Raw genomic sequence first — 17,480 nt, forward strand, 5'->3', positions numbered from 1 at the left:
AACATCACACAAACAGATTAGAGAAAAAAAATAAAAAATAAAAAAAAAAACACTTAAAAGCAATTGCATAATGTTAGATCAACTTCCATTTGCCGGATAACTGATTTGAAACGGTCCAGAGTCAGCAGATTTTCTAATTTTAATTTAGATTGGAGGAGATTCCAATCAAACGGCGCTGCATACATAAAAGACTTCTTACCAAACTCAGTTCGAGTAAAAGGAACAGAAAGAGTATAAAAGTTTTGCGAACGAAGAGAATAGTTCTTGATCATTTTCTGCTGCACAAAACAACAGAGATAAGAAGGCAACAACCCCAAGATGGCTTTGTAAATAATTAAGTACCAGTGCGTTTTTCTTCTGGTAGACAAAGAAGGCCAACCTACTCTATGGTACAAGGTGCAGTGATGAGTTGAAGATTTACAATTTGATATAAACCTTAGAGCGCCATGATAAACGGCATCTAAGGAAGAAAGAAGATAATAAGGTGCAAATTGATATACAACATCACCATAATCGAGAACAGGGAGAAAAGTAGCAGAGACTAATTTCTTTTTTACATTAAAAGAGAAGCAAAACTTGTTCCTGAAATAAAACCCAAGCTTGATTTTCAACTTATTCTTCAGTTGAGTGATATGAGAACTAAAAGATAGGGCATCATCAACTATGATGCCTAGATATTTGTACTCTTTTACTGATTCAATCACTGTACCTTCAAAGGTCTGAAGAGATACTAAATTATTTTCAAGTTTTTTTGATTTGGTGAATAACATATACTTGGTTTTATCAGTATTCAGAACAAGTTTTAAACTGTGAAGCCTTAACTGAATAATATCAAAGGCTGACTGAAGCTTAGACAAGGCTTGCTGTCCAGAGGAAGCGCTGCTATACACAACAGAATCATCGGCATAGAAATGAAAGTTGGCATCCTGAATGTCATAATCAAGGCTATTTATATAAATGGTAAATAAAAGGGGCCCCAACACCGATCCTTGGGGAACACCTTTGGAAATCTCTAATATATCAGATTGTTTACCTTCGGCTTGAACACACTGGGTTCTTCCACTCAGATAATTTTTAAACCAAGGAATAACGTGACTTGATAAACCAACCACCTTCAATCTGTGCAGCAAGATTCCGTGATCCACTGTATCGAAGGCCTTTGATAAATCAATAAAAAGCGAGGCACAAAATTTACCATTATCCATTGACTCTACAATATCATTTAAAACTTTCAAAATAGCCGTTGTAGTACTATGTTTTTTGCGAAACCCTGATTGATTAATAGACAATACTTTGTTTGCGTTCAAATAGCATGTCAACTGTTCACTAATAAGGCTTTCTAATATCTTTGATAAAACGCAGAGCTTTGAGATTGGTCTGTAATTATTCATTATAGTGGGATCCCCCCCTTTTAGTAAAGGAACAACAAATGCTGATTTCCAAATTTCTGGAATAACACCAGTATTTAAAGAAAGATTAAAGATATAAGTTAAAGCAGGTATAATATAATCTGCTGCCAGTTTCAAATACACAGGCTCCACACAATCAGGACCTGAAGATTTGTTTATATCAAGCAGACAGAGTGCTTTATAAACGTCAGTGCTCTTAATTTGTTTAAATCTAAACTCTTCCTTTTCTAGATGACTTTCTGCATTAATAAAATCAGAATCAGAGCCTGTAAGATTTAGTGGTTGAAATAGAAACCCAGAGGCAACAAAATGCTTATTAAAGCAATTGAGCATATGTTCTTTATCTGATATGCTAGTGGAATTCATTTTTATACATGATGGGAAGCTAGACTTGTTTTTACTACCTGATATCAGTTTTATATTCTGCCAGAATTTCTTGGGATTATTTGAATTAATAGTGGTTTTTTCAATAAAATAATCAGCCTTTGCTTTTCTAATAGCCACTGTACATTTATTCCGGAGCTGCCTAAAACGGATCCAATCGGAGCCAACATCAGATTGTCTAGCTTTTGCCCAAGCCACATCCCGCTCACGAATTTGAACAGAAAGGGCTTCAGAAAACCAGGGATTATCCCTACCTTTAACACGGAATTTTTTAAAAGGTGCATGCCTGTTGATGATTGATAAGAATCCATTATAAAAGTAATTCCAGGCAGACTCAACATCGGGAATAAGAAAAATCCTGTCCCAATCATAGCGTGCTACATCAAAAAGAAAGGCTTGTTTATTAAAGTGCCGTGTACATCGTCTAGTGATAATACGTGGTTTGTGCTTGGGTAATTTGGTATCTCTGACTACAGCAACGACGCAGTGATCACTAACATCATTAGCAAATACAGAGGCCAAAGAGTACTTATGAGGCAAATTACTGAAAATAAGATCAATTAATGTGGACTTTTTGTGATCCTTCGAATTGGGTCTAGTAGGTGTCTCAACTAGCTGAAAGAGATTTAAAGAGTCACAAATTGCTTTGAAACAATCAGATACTGACTGTAGCCAGTTCACATTAAAATCACCGAGGAGAACAAGCTCCTTATAATTCAAAGAAGTCACAGAGTGCATCAGAGAGGAAATGGCATCAGTACTAGCTGATGGGGGTCTGTAGCAACCAACAACAGTAAGATGTAAAGTCTTGGAAACGATAAGATTTAAAGCTAATAATTCATACTTTTTAACTACTGACTCAGAGAGCAACACAGAAACTTCAAAACTGTCCTTAACATAAATTGCTATCCCCCCTCCCCTTTTTGGTCTATCAGTCCTATAAACGGTATAACCATCAATGTCTATGGCATTATCTGAAACTGTTTTTTTAAGCCATGTTTCAGATATTACTATAACATCAGCACTGGTATTTTTTGCCCAGATACGCACCAAGTCCAACTTAGGAAGCAGGCTTCTCACATTCAAATGAATAAGACCTAGTCCTGATCTAGATTTAAAATCTGCAGGAACTTTAAACGTTAGGGAAGTGTCATTAAAAGGACCAGGATTTGGTAATACATTTCCTGATATCAGTAACATAAGAATTATAAAACTCCGACGCCTTACTGTTTCACTTACATTTCCAACAGAAAGATTCAAACAAATGGAACATTTGATACTGGGCTCCTTATTTGTTTGAGCAAAAACTATGGAATCCTCGTACACAAAGTTTGAAAGTAGTGACTTCAAACGGCAGTCCGAGAGAACGTTGAAGTTTGTACATATACCAATCCCCGTCAAATTTGTCCATTTTAAAATTGAGAATGTATCGTTATGTAACGAAAAGTCTGAGTCATACCTGTAGCCGATGTTTCCCTGGTAGAGTATCACAACCAGAAATGCCACCAGAGCTGCGCGATTAGAAGAAACAAACCACATAGTCCTTTCAAAGTCCAGCTGAGCCGACAACCAAAATAAAATATGAAGGTTTCTTTGCAGACGTGTAGACTTGTGGTACTCCAACTCTTTTCACAGAGTGCTGCCCGACACCACGAAGCAGAAAGAGGGATCCACGCAACATCAAACCGCGTCCCGCACCGAGAGAAAATCAAAAACAAAACAAACAGAAAAGGATCAGTGCCAGATCAACAAACAGCGACCGATTTCTCAAAACGCTAGTTTGTGGACAAGGCCACACGCGTTAATGAAATAAGCACTTTCCTTAACGAAATAGAGCCTAATACATTAATCCAGTGGGTCGGCGTCTTCCCTCCGTTAGTAAAGAAATCGCAGCACGATCGGCAGATCAGCTCTTCTCTTCCGTTGGTGGAGGTAAAAGACCACACACGATCAATAAACAATCCCCGGCTTGTCTTAACATAAGACGGCGAACTCCATAGGTAAAAGTCGATAAACAAAAACAAATAAAATTATCTTTGACATAAAATTAAGACAAACTGAGACATGCTGCACACAAACGCGGACATGCTGCCATCTTGGAAGTGCATCTAACAATTATCATCCAGTTTTATACATGTTTGGTATCATTTAAAATGTCACAGTGCAACTGGTACAAATGTCTCATTTCCAAATAAGTAAAACAAAAGGTAATAAGGTTTTTAAGAGTTTGGGGATAACTGGCACACAAAGGAAGGTGGTCTCTAGACAAATGGTCTCCTACCCCCCCAAAAGGTGTAACTTCTGAATGTAAATTTCCATTGTTAAAAGATGTTTCCAAGTGAAAGAGGTCCTGACTATATAATGAAATGCAACAGGGGATTCTGGGTCTTTTTGTAACTGGGCCCATGATGCTAAGAGTGACTCTTACTTAAGAGTAAATTCTTAACATCATGTATCATCATGTTGGGTTTGCATCTATTCTCTTTATTCCAGAGCATTTGATGTTTTGTATCGATTATCTTTATATTGATTATGAAATTGGCATGATACATTTACCTGACATAATAAATTGTTACATTTGATTATTCTAACTGACTTTGTGATTATTTTCATTAAAGAGTTAAAAGGAATAGTCAAACATTCGCTCACATTTAATGATGCACAGATATCATTAAAACCTTTTCATTTATGGATTCAGATGAAATAATGAGAAAATACATATTCAAATGAATTACATTTAATCAAAAAATACTTTGCCTCGAGAAAAGACAGTAACACGTTAAGACCTTCCGCGCTGGTCGGATGCCGGACTTTGGGCCGATCGAGCGTGAGTTTACATGTGTGATCATTGTTGGTGAATAAATGTGGTCCATGCAACCTTCTACAATACAAAGTAAAAATTTAACAATTTGGAATTTTTGGAATTAATATTAGGAATTTCACTATTCAAGTTTCGAATTTCGCTGCGTTCCAAAGTTCAAGTTTGGTGAACTCTGACCTGCAAAATCATGTGAAGACGTGTGACCAGTAGAAGATCCTCGTCTGAATTAAAAGAACACATATTTGTAGTTGAGTAGATTGTATATTTGTACATTTTGAATGTATTACTATTTGTTATATGTTGAATTCATGTTTATAAAAAAGATGATAATTATTTTTTTATTTTTTTGGGGACTCTGTGCCAAGCTGCTGGCTTATGAGCCTTCCTAGACGAAATGCTTTAAAGAGGTGGTATAATGCCCTTTTCACAAGATATAAAATAAGTCTTTGATGCCCCCAGAGTGTGTATGTGAAGTTTTAGCTCAAAATACCCAACAGATATTTTTATATAGCATGTTAAAATTGTAACTTTTTGAGAGTGAGCAAAAACGCACCGTTTTTGTGTCTGTCCCCATAAATTCAAATGAGCTGCTGCTCCTGGCACAGAGGGCGGAGCTACAACAGCAGGTCCTTTTACCTCACACAAACAAGCACTGAAAATTTCAAAAACTTTTAGCCTTTTATGTTTAAACTGGAGTTAGACCATGATGGAGAGACTCAAGAAGACATGTAAAATGCAACAGGACATTTCTGAATGGTTAGTAGATGAATTTATGTAGCTTATGTGTATTTATCTTCTAGTCATTGATTAGCATATTCTGTCATGATAATCTATAAATCTCATTCCTGGAGGGCGGGGTTTACATAAATTTTAGGGTTAGAGATGTCACTAACCCGGGAGGAAGCTTGTGTAGCCTAGTCCTTACCAGCCGTTTGTTGTAGTCCTTAAAAAGCAATTTCTTTAAAAGCTTTGTAACTTTGCAGATCAACTCAAACAGCAACATTACACACTAACTAAGGTTAGAAAAGTAAAATCATAATCAACCACCCCTTTAAAATTACTAGTGGAGTTGTATGGCTCTCACTGAGCCTCCTTGACAAACCTATTCGGTAAATAGAATGTATACGGTCTGTTACCTTATATCAGGTGGATTGGTTCTAAGTTAGCCTCCCAGACAGAGAATGTTGCTAGGTCTCCTCTCATTTTGTTGAGAGTTACCCTAGCTGAGACCTCCGCTTTCTAGTTCCGCATGGTTAGACATTAGAATGAACTACTCCTACTATAGTTGTTTTGCTGAGGCTCATCAGAGCTTCTTCATGTGGGCCTTAACCTGAAATCACTCTGCTTGTCTGACAAAATGTATTTTTTAGAAATGATTAATTTTATATTTTAGAAATCTGAATAGGGGAAATAGTCTAAACAAATATTTTTCCATACTCTTTTCTTTTTTCTCCATACTTTTCCAGACCTGGAAATAAATCAAAATGTATACAGTGAGGAAAATAAGTATTTGAACACCCTGCTATTTTGCAAGTTCTCCCACTTGGAAATCATGGAGGGGTCTGAAATTGTCATCGTAGGTGCATGTCCACTGTGAGAGACATAATCTAAAAAAAAAAATCCAGAAATCACAATATATGATTTTTTAACTATTTATTTGTATGATACAGCTGCAACTAAGTATTTGAACACCTGTTTATCAGGTAGAATTCTGACCCTCAAAGACCTGTTATTCTGCCTTTAAAATGTCCACCTCCACTCCATTTATTATCCTAAATTAGATGCACCTGTTTGAGGTCGTTAGCTGCATAAAGACACCTGTCCACCCCATACAATCAGTAAGAATCAAACTACTAACATGGCCAAGACCAAAGAGCTGTCCAAAGACACTAGAGACAAAATTGTACACCTCCACAAGGCTAGAAAGGGCTACGGGGAAATTGCCAAGCAGCTTGGTGAAAAAAGGTCCACTGTTGGAGCAATCATTAGAAAATGGAAGAAGCTAAACATGACTGTCAATCTCCCTCGGACTGGGGCTCCATGCAAGAGCTCACCTCGTGGGGTCTCAATGATCCTAAGAAAGGTGAGAAATCAGCCCAGAACTACACGGGAGGAGCTGGTCAATGACCTGAAAAGAGCTGGGACCACCGTTTCCAAGGTTACTGTTGGTAATACACTAAGACGTCATGGTTTGAGATCATGCATTGCACGGAAGGTTCCCCTGCTTAAACCAGCACATGTCAAGGCCCGTCTTAAGTTTGCCAATGACCATTTGGATGATCCAGAGGAGTCATGGGAGAAAGTCATGTGGTCAGATGAGACCAAAATAGAACTTTTTGGTCATAATTCCACTAAACGTGTTTGGAGGAAGAAGAATGATGAGTACCATCCCAAGAACACCATCCCTACTGTGAAGCATGGGGGTGGTAGCATCATGCTTTGGGGGTGTTTTTCTGCACATGGGACAGGGCGACTGCACTGTATTAAGGAGAGGATGACCGGGGCCATGTATTGCGAGATTTTGGGGAACAACCTCCTTCCCTCAGTTAGAGCATTGAAGATGGGTCGAGGCTGGGTCTTCCAACATGACAATGACCCGAAGCACACAGCCAGTATAACCAAGGAGTGGCTCTGTAAGAAGCATATCAAGGTTCTGGCGTGGCCTAGCCAGTCTCCAGACCTAAACCCAATAGAGAATCTTTGGAGGGAGCTCAAACTCTGTGTTTCTCAGCGACAGCCCAGAAACCTGACTGATCTAGAGAAGATCTGTGTGGAGGAGTGGGCCAAAATCCCTCCTGCAGTGTGTGCAAACCTGGTGAAAAACTACAGGAAACGTTTGACCTCTGTAATTGCAAACAAAGGCTACTGTACCAAATATTAACATTGATTTTCTCAGGTGTTCAAATACTTATTTGCAGCTGTATCATACAAATAAATAGTTAAAAAATCATACATTGTGATTTCTGGATTTTTTTTTTTTAGATTATGTCTCTCACAGTGGACATGCACCTACGATGACAATTTCAGACCCTTCCATGATTTCTAAGTGGGAGAACTTGCAAAATAGCAGGGTGTTCAAATACTTATTTTCCTCACTGTATATATATATATATATATATATATATATATATATATATATATATAAATGTAACAAAAAAATATATATACATTATATTTATATATGTAAAAAAATAATAATAATAATAATAAAAAAAAATAAAAAAAAAAATAAAAAAAAATAAAAAAATATATATATATATATATAGTGTGCGTCCACGGCGAGGAACGTGCAGAGAAGAGCAAACATTTTTTAGTTCATTCCTACTTCCATAGGAATTCATTGAAAACGCTCGCTCTGCACCATTATCCATGTCAGTGCGGACGAACATATTTTACTTTCGTTTTTAAGTTAGCAATTCAAAAGCCCCCAGCGGTGTCACACGTTGATTAACCGGTGGTAAAATATTCCTCACCGTCACATACCTAGTACATTTTTATATAGATACAATAGGCCTACCTGACTTTGAACACAAGAGGGCAGTATAGCACTATGAATGATATAATGTATTTATTTTTTGGAATAAAAAACATTCTGGATGTTTTTAAACTTAAACAATTATTAAATTGAAAAAAAAAAAAAGAATAAAATGGGTTTAGTTCTGATATTTGTATAATTTTATATAGAAATAAATGGTGTATAATTCAATTTTTAGAAGATAGGAGGTTTTTAGTGTTTCCTTTTTTGACATTACTTTAATCCCTCGCCATAGCAAAACCGTTTGAGATATTTATTATCTGTTTACAATTTAGCATCTTTAATGTATTTTCATCATGTTGAAAAAGTTAGGTGGGAATAAAATAAACCACTTAAGAGGAGTGGGTAAAAATTGAGAGGCTGATTTTGCAAAGAAATCCACATTCAAACCAAAATATCTGACTTCCTGTTGCTCTGAGCTAATTACTGTAAATTAGAAAATTGTCCGGATCGATGAGACCAATATGTGTACTGATTTTTGTGACTGTACATAAAATTAATCCCCTCACTTTTGTCAAAAGCATTTAGAAAGTGACATACTTCCTGCTGCCAGTTGGTGGCGCTATAACTTTGACGCACAATAGTTACATACATGTGATCGGCCTCTTACCATGAACACACTGCTGAAGTTTCATCAAGATCAGTTAAGGTGTGCAGAAGTTATACCACTTCGTGTTTCTCGTTTCTCGCCATAAATTCATTTCCTTGTCACGGCCAAACCATTGGAGTAGGGCTGCACGTTTTCAAGTTTTTCATTAACCGTTAACCGAGGCCCTTAGCGGTTAATACTCGGTTAACCATAGTGTGCGCAGCCCCAACCCCGAGATAGGCGTAATTTGCGGGTGGGACATGTCCCCACCACTATTTTCTAAGGTCGATATTGTCCCCACCACTTTTGAAACATCTCGCGGCACATCTCCAGTTAACTAGCAGAGCATTCATTTCGTTCGGTTTTTTTTTAGGCGATCTAGCGCTGAAATGTTTTGTTTTTAAATCAAGTGATCAAAGTGCTCGTTGCCGCTGCGATCGAGAAGGGTCTTGTAAAACGTGCTGAGGTATTATTAATTCGTGGCCACGAAACAATTCACCTGAATATTCACCAATTCACAAAAAAAAAAAAAGGAATAAAAAGCTGTACGAGAATACCCGGCCTTCACTGAAGAGCTATCTTCACAGGTAAGAAAAACAGTTTAATAATTATTATTAATTCGTGGCCACGAAATAATTTACCTGAATATTCACCAATTCACAAAAAATAGGTCTTTAGCATTCACTAATTAATAGTATCAAACTGTTTTTGGCCACGTTGTAATTCGTTAAATCAAAATGAGGGAGGGAATTAGTTCAACGTGTCCACGATAAAACGAGGGAACAAATAAGTCGTCGTAACAACTAATTATTTAGATCAGTGGACAGGGCGCATAAGAACAAACAGTGAGAGAGCCCCGGCCGCGCGCGCGCGCCTTCAAAGAACACGAGCGCTGTATTGCTCTCTCTCCCTCGCGCATATCAACACAATAGTAAAAGGTCGGAAGACCGATTGTGTTTTATAGATTAGTAGTTTGTTCATACAAAGTGTTTGATTAGCAAGTACATGTTTAGGAAATGCATAATACAAATTGTATGGGTTAATGTAACGGTAAACGGACTCTGCGGGTAAAACTGTTGTGATGAAACTGCGCATGCGCGGGGTAAAACTGCTGGGGTAAAGCTGTGGCTCTGCGGCTCTGCAGACAGATATTATTGTGCTGCGATCAGTGGCGCGGATACTATGTTTGTTTCTGGCTCGCGCACAGCCTTCACTCTCGGACGCGCGCTTTCTTTGCCCGCTTCATATTAGAAAACTGGTCTAGCGGTCTCTGGTGGTGCAAAAATGTATTACAACTAAATTCAATTCACGCCATTGACGCCACTTAACCGAGCAAAATGTTTCACTCGGTTACGCAATTTTTAACGGTTAATCGGTTAATCGGTTAACCATGGACACCCCTACATTGGAGATATCAAAAATACGTCCGCAATTTAGCATCCTCAATGTCTTGACTTCATGCTGACCGAGTTTGGAGGCGATTGGATGAATTCTCTAGGAGGAGTACATCAAATTCCACAGCATGCGTTTTTCAAACAACCCATAATAGTCGACTTCCTGTTGGGCTGGCGTAAAACTTGACCATGGAAAGTTGTTCGGTCCGATGAGATCTATATGTGTACCGAGTTTCATATTAATTCATGCAAGCGTGTTTGATATATGGACCAAGTTTTCAGACCCCGTTCAAGGGGGGGCGCTATTGAGCACCCCTGCCACGCCCGTTTCTGAAACTTTTCACATGTCTACTGGCTAATAAGTGTGATGTGTCTGTTGAGTTTCATCCAATTTGAAATATGCTAAGAGTCTCAAAAGCATCTGAAAAGAATATTAAAGTTTGATGTGTTGCCACGGCAACAGTATCTAAGATATCAATTATCCTTTCACAGGTCTACATCTGCCGTGTGTTTACATTATACACATAAAGTTTGAAGCAAATCGGGTAAAAATAATTTGAGTGATTTCAAAGCATTTTGAAAGTGACAAACTTCCTGCAGCCAGTTGGTGGCGCTATAAATTTGACTCACAATAGTCACATCCATGTGATCGGCCTCTTACAACGAACATACTGCTGAAGTTTCATCAAGATCAGTTAATGTATGCAGAAGTTATAACACACTTCCTGTGTCCCATTATTCGCCATAAATTTGTTTCCTCGCCACGGCCAAACCGTTCGAGATTTTAAAAATCCGCAAGAATTCATCAATGTCTTGACTTCATTTTGTTTCTCAGTTTGCTTCTTTCAGTTTGGTGGCGATCGGATGAATTCCCTAGGAGGAGTATTTCACATTCCATTGTATGCGTTTTCCAAACAACGTATAATAACCGACTTCCTGTTGGGCTTTTGTAAAACTTAGAGCACGAAAGTTGTTCGGCCTGATGAGATCTATATGTGTACTGAGTTGCATACTGTGTACTATATGTGTACTGATCTATATGTGTACTGAGTTTTACAAGTTTTTGGACACCATTCCAGGGGGCGCTGTCGAGCCCCCCTGCCACGCCCGGGTACCAGCTTCTGACGTGTGTGCAAAATTTCAAGAGTTTTTGAGCATGTTAAGGGCCCCAAAAGTGGCAAAAAGGCAGAAAAAAAATAATGAAAAAAAAAAAAAAAAAAAAAAAAATCCTTCCGGAAACAATAGGGCCTTCGCCCTTTCAGGGCTTGGGCCATAATTAAATTCCATGCTTTTCCAAACTCTGTAGGAACTAGTACATGATGGATCGTGGTTATATCTGTGGACGCTGCGGATTAATCCACTGGTCGGGTGGGTCAAGTAATAAAACATACCATTCCATAAATTGCAGGTGGGTCATGGGTGGATGAGAGATAAATCATTATAGACCCTTTTACAGTTGGTAAACATGGTGACGTATTTGCGTGGGCGGAGCTTAGCTGGAGGCAGAAAGATCCCTCTGGCCGCTTCACTAACGCTAGTTTGCAAGTTTTGTTAGCTTGTTTTTTAACAATGACTGGAGAAAATCCGATTTTGTCTTAATGTGCAAGGTTACTCACTGTCCAGGACCGCGATTGTTATTTATTAATTTTAACGGACGGAACCAGATGACCATACACGCTCAGTCAATGGACGATCTGACAGGATTAACGTTAACGCTACCTCCGGTTGAGTGGCCTGACTTCTACACCTACCCGATAGAGAAACCGAGGGTAAAGAGAAACTGAGGGCATATATATATATATATATATATATATATATATATTTAGATGCCTATAACTATGTGCTGAATGGTCATGTAAAGACTTGTGTGGTACGATCCGCAGTTCTGCCTAGCCAGCGCCAAGAAGACGACAATGTAAAGACTAGTGACACTACGGTGCAATTTTAATGATATGAATATTTTCTAGAAATAAAAATTCCAGATACAGCATACTCATTTTTCATCGATTCTTGCACCCAACAACACAACAAGATGACATTTAATAATACAAATAATAATTTAAGCTCCTTATTATGTAACCGAATCTGTGCTGGTTTGTATTGGCCGCCTCCAGTTTTCCGTTTGTTTTGCCTCCAGCTAGCGCCGTGACGTAGCCTAACTGTGACGTCGGCGTAAAAGGGGTCTATTGTGTTGATTTTAATAGACACGGAACTCTCAATTCACGGTAAAACTCCAAAAACGTGCGTCAGTCTTTTACTTTCGTTTTCAACAATATCTCTTCAGGGAAAACCAATCAAGGAAATCATATGCCTAGAGAACATCCCAGTGGTCATTATATAGCCTAAAACACAAAGGAACCTACAAGAGACACTGCTTAATAACTTAATAACTAAAAATACAGTACATGAGCTTCAGATACATTTTGGTAACACTTTAGTTTAGGGTCCAATTCTCACTATTTAACTAGTTGATAATTAGCATGCATATTGAGTGTTTATTTGTACTTTATATAGCCTACCACATATATGCCTTATTCTGCATGACCATAATCTATAGCCTATCCTTAATGCTACCTAATTCCTACCCAATACCTAAACTTAACAACTACCTTATAACTATTAATAAGCAGTAATTAGGAGTTTATTGAGGTAAAAGTCATAGTTAGCCTAATGAGAATTGGACCCTAATCTAAAGTGTGACCAATTTTCTTCTGATAAGACCGTTTTCCAACATAATTATGGAAGCAATTTTCATGGACTTCACGTCAACGAAAGCAACAGAATAGGCTTAATTTTCTTTATCATCTGCTAATTTCAAAATCAAAGACCGCAATGGGAGAGAGAGCGGCATAAGCACTGATAATATAATTTAGTCTCACTCACTAGCCTGTTTTTAATGAAGACTACTGTGTGTTGATCTTCAGGATGCAACGCTGAACATTTAAGTTTCGTTTGCAGCAGTTTGCACGTCAGCATGCTGAAGAGATACTGAGCTACGCGAAACACATGAAGCGACCAGCAACAGAGTTTGCATATGTATCACCGTTATTGTGATGTGTGTGGAATGTTTAATTAATGTGACTTTATACTTGATATCTCCTAAATGTATACCATTAACTTTGTTTTTTCTCAGCTAAGTGCAACAAATAGAGGAACAAGCTGTAAGCTGTCAGTCAGTAACTTTTGTGTGCAATGTAAAAATTCGTAAAAGGGTCAATGACGTATAAGGATTTTCAACAGGCCAATTTTAAAATACGAAAATTAACAATATATATTGCAATTGTTCAATCATTAAGAATGTTGTGTACATATAAATTCAAATAAAAATTTTAAATTAAGTGATTTTAGTGTTTTTTCATCTAGATGAATTGTCCATAGGCTTAAAAATGAATTGTCCATAGGCTTAAAAAATGTCATGTGGGGCGACCGTGATTCATCTTAAAATGAATTAATTTCCTCAACATAAATGTATTTTTTTTATACATGTTCTCAGTAATTAAAGTTTATTAAAAACAGAGTATTTGAATTTCTTTTGAGTTTTTGTATATAATGATCTCATATTTTTTTTCTGCAATTTCAGTCGCCTTCTAAAATGCAATTAACAGACTTATTTTTCCTGTAAATCGCATAAAACTGATAGAAATGTTTTAAAAATATAATTTACAAAAGCATACTGTATCAGTGATTCATATTTCAGCCACAGAAATAAGATATTTTATTTTAAATTTAATACAGTGATAGCTTTTATTGGTCGCACCACATGATAAGTGGTCGCTCCAAATGACACGAAAACCTTATATGGTTAAAAATCTAAAGAGATCAATGAACAATACATTTTATACAATTTTTTTTATTTAAACCAGATTTTATACAAATTTCACAGAATTTTCCTGAACATAAACATTTTATAAACTCACTTTTATAAAAAAAAAAAAATCACTTCACAAACACAAGTGCACTATTTAATTTAACTTGACTTAGAATTTCTTTCTAACAAATAATAATGTTATAGATATAAATTATTTCATAAAAGTATTGTATACAGGTAACATTTGGGGTCAATAGTTTTTTAAAGTAATTAATACTTTATTAATCAAGGACACATTCAGTGTCACATTCAGGCGCAGGCTATAATGTTCCGAAAGATTCTATTTCAAATAAATGCTGTTCTTTTGAACTTTATATTCATCAAATAATCCTGACATATAAAATGTATCACAGTTTCCAAAAAAAATATGAACATTGATAATAATCAGAAATGTTTCTTGAGCAGCAAATCATTAGTGACCCTGGATCACAAAACCAGTCACAAGTCGCACAGGGTATTTGTGGCAATAGCCAACAATACATTGTATGGGTCAAAATTATCGATTTTTCTTTTATTCCAAAAAATCATTAGGATATTAAATAAAGATCATGTTTTATATTTTGTAAATGTCCTACCATAAATTTATAAACATTTATTTTTGTGAGTGAATATAGCAATATTGCAAACATAAATGGACAACTTTAAAGGCGATTTTCTCAATGTTTCGATTTTGTAGCACCCTCAGATTCCAGATTTTCAGTTGTATCGGCCAAATATTGTTCTATCTTAACAAATCATACATCAATGGAAAGCTTATTTATTCAGCTTTCATGTGATGTATAAATCTCAATTTCAAAAAATGTACCCATGTGACATTGACCCATTGAGTGGTTTTGTGGTCTAGGGTTACATATTAGAATTATTTCTGAAGGATCATGTGACACTGAAAACTGGAGTAACGATGCTGAAAATTCAGCTTTGATCATAGGAATAAATTACAGTTTACTATATATTCACATAGAAAACAGATATTTTAAAGTGTAATAATATTTCACTCTTCTCCTATCAAGGTACTCTGCTCTTGCTGCAGGGTTAGAATTTTTTCGCTTGGCAGTGGCATCTGGTAAAATAGATTAAAATAGTTTTAAATAAATAAATAGGCAATAATAAATACACTACTAATAAATGCATTACTACTAAACTGAAATTACATGCTCTAATTTTTTTTGTTGCATTTTTCTCATATTGTACAAAGAGTAAACACAAACTGTCTGAAATCTATAAAAAAGATCCCAAATTGCATAAAAATCTATTACAAATGATACTAAAGTAAAGTACTTTTTTTATATAAACCGTCAATTGAATATAAAAGCATAAAACTGCCAATCTAGGACATATATCTATCATGGAAAACAGTCTGCAGTGGTCGCACCACATGATATTTGGTCGCACCACATGATATTTTCAAATTCAGTCATAATTTACAGGCACAGAATTGGCCACCTAAACAAAACAAGCTAGCTTGCCAAAAAAGGTCACTATGAAATTTATAATAAAATATATATTTGTAGAAATAACTTCAATATTAATATTTTTTTGAGGTCATACCACATGACATTCAAATGTGGCAACTACATGCCAACCATTACAAAGGTTTTTTTTTTTTTTTCAATTTGAGAGATTTTTTTTTTTTTTTTCCAATTTGAGAGAATTACAAACCTGCTTGCTACTTCCATGGGTCCTTGGTAAATTGGTTTATGATGTAACTTCCTGTGTTTGAATAGTTTTCAACATATAAGTCCCAAAATGGTAGTTCCTTGAAGGTCGCACCACATGATATTTCATAAAATGGACATCATCGGACAAAGTTTGTTTGTATATTATGATGGAAATATAAATACAAATGCTTTGAATTTTTTTAAAGGATTACAAAACATTTTGGAAATCATGCCAAATAGTGCAGAAAATAAATTTGAATAAATTCAGAGTAATTTCAAAGACGTTTTCAAAACAGAAGTTATGGCCGGACGGTCACACCACATGATGTTTTGACACTTTAAATAACAAAAAAAAAAAAAAAAAAAATAAGTAAAGGTTTTTTAAAAGTTAAAGTGAGTACATACATGGGAGAGGTACTATAAATATGCAGTATCTTTTTATGCATTTAAACCCATTTTTGCCTGAAAAAATGCAATCGGACAGAAAATTTAGGCGTCACGTCATTGACCCAAAAACACTAACGTGATGAAATTAGGCTAATACTTGATTTTAATAAATAGAACCTTACATAGTTTATGTAAAAATACAAAATATAATTGTATGGTCTCTCTATTTATGTAATGTTTAGTTTACCAGGAATTAAGTGTAACAGTCATAAATTTACATTTGATGTGTATAAAAAATGTGAGGACTTTGCCTCCTCGTTTTAAAACACTACCACACCACTGATTTTGTTAACAATTCATAATATTTTTTAGACAGTATTCTATATAGTACATGTAAACCATGGTAAACACTTCATTCATTCATCCATCCATCCATTTATCAGCTTGAAACTTTGACAAAAACAGCTTTCATTACGAAACCCGGGCTAATGAAATGGCTAACAGCTCAAATGACTCGCTAACTAACGTTAACCATCAGTGAGTTAATGTAACTAATATCAGTGTTGTTGTTTTTTTGTTTTTTTTAGATTAAATCAGAGAAACTGAAAAAGGAACGATAAATAGGGACGCATAAGCGTCCCACCTCACACAGAGTCATTGACTGCCTGTATGTCTACACATTCTAAACAACCAAACCTTTTCAATTGCACATCTTCTGTCTTCTGTCATCTCCTGTTGTCGGGGTTCCCAGTGTAATTCGGATGCTGTATTCTGCTGAACATTAGCTGCGTCCGTAATCAGTCACTCGTTAACATTAACTGTGCTCTGTAGCAATGGCACTTAATGTCCTAAATGATGAATGAGGGAATGAAAACAAAACAGATGAGAGAATTCTGGACGCTGACGTAGTAACAGTGCGCCAGAGCGCTCTGACACGGAAACAACTTCGGCGCCGATCGATAGACTTCTTCTTCTTCTTCTTTCGTTTTTTGGCGCATTGCATTCCCAGTGCATACCGCCACCTACCTTTGCTGTTATGCAGTCATGATTTCTTATGATCAGTTTTTCCTTTTTTCCTTTTTTTTCTTTTTTCTTTTCTTTTTTCTTTTTTTTTCTTTCCTTTTTTTCATTCTCACTTGCCTCTTCCTCACATATCAATCCTTATATATAATTATTTGATGCTCCATCTCATTCTAACTCCCATATCCGATCTGGCGCTGCGTGTTCAGCTCCTCCAGACCGGCCTATGAAATCTGGAATAGACCAAAGCATCCTTATATTAAATCCTTTCACTTAATCCTGTAGTATGTATTCTATTAACATTCTGTATCCTACTCTATCTCTATTAAAATCATAACCTAACAAATATGCCAAATCCTTATTAACCTTCCCTCTTTCGTTTAAATATGATATCAACTCCTTCCTTTCCTCATCA

The 17,480-nt window shown here is 36.2% G+C and overlaps 1 protein-coding gene across 4 annotated transcripts in view; it reads right to left on the reverse strand.

Moving 5' to 3' along the window:
- chst10 (carbohydrate sulfotransferase 10) overlaps positions 1–17,027 on the reverse strand; it is a 32,256-nt gene extending 15,229 nt beyond the window's left edge. Inside the window, exons 1-2 of one of the 4 annotated variants that reach the window (XM_079863405.1) lie at positions 16,742–17,027; positions 3,253–3,432 (exon numbers count right to left, since the gene is read on the reverse strand). The gene's annotated coding sequence lies outside the window, so the exon portion shown is untranslated. The remainder of the gene's footprint in view (positions 1–3,252; positions 3,433–16,741) is intronic. The other 3 variants (XM_079863406.1, XM_079863404.1, XM_079863407.1) reach the window with 3 other exon arrangements.
- Positions 17,028–17,480: the final 453 nt, after the last annotated feature.

The sequence above is a fragment of the Squalius cephalus genome (genome assembly GCF_949319135.1).
Source record: "Squalius cephalus genome assembly, chromosome: 2".
In the NCBI taxonomy this organism is placed as follows: Eukaryota; Metazoa; Chordata; class Actinopteri; order Cypriniformes; family Leuciscidae; genus Squalius; species Squalius cephalus.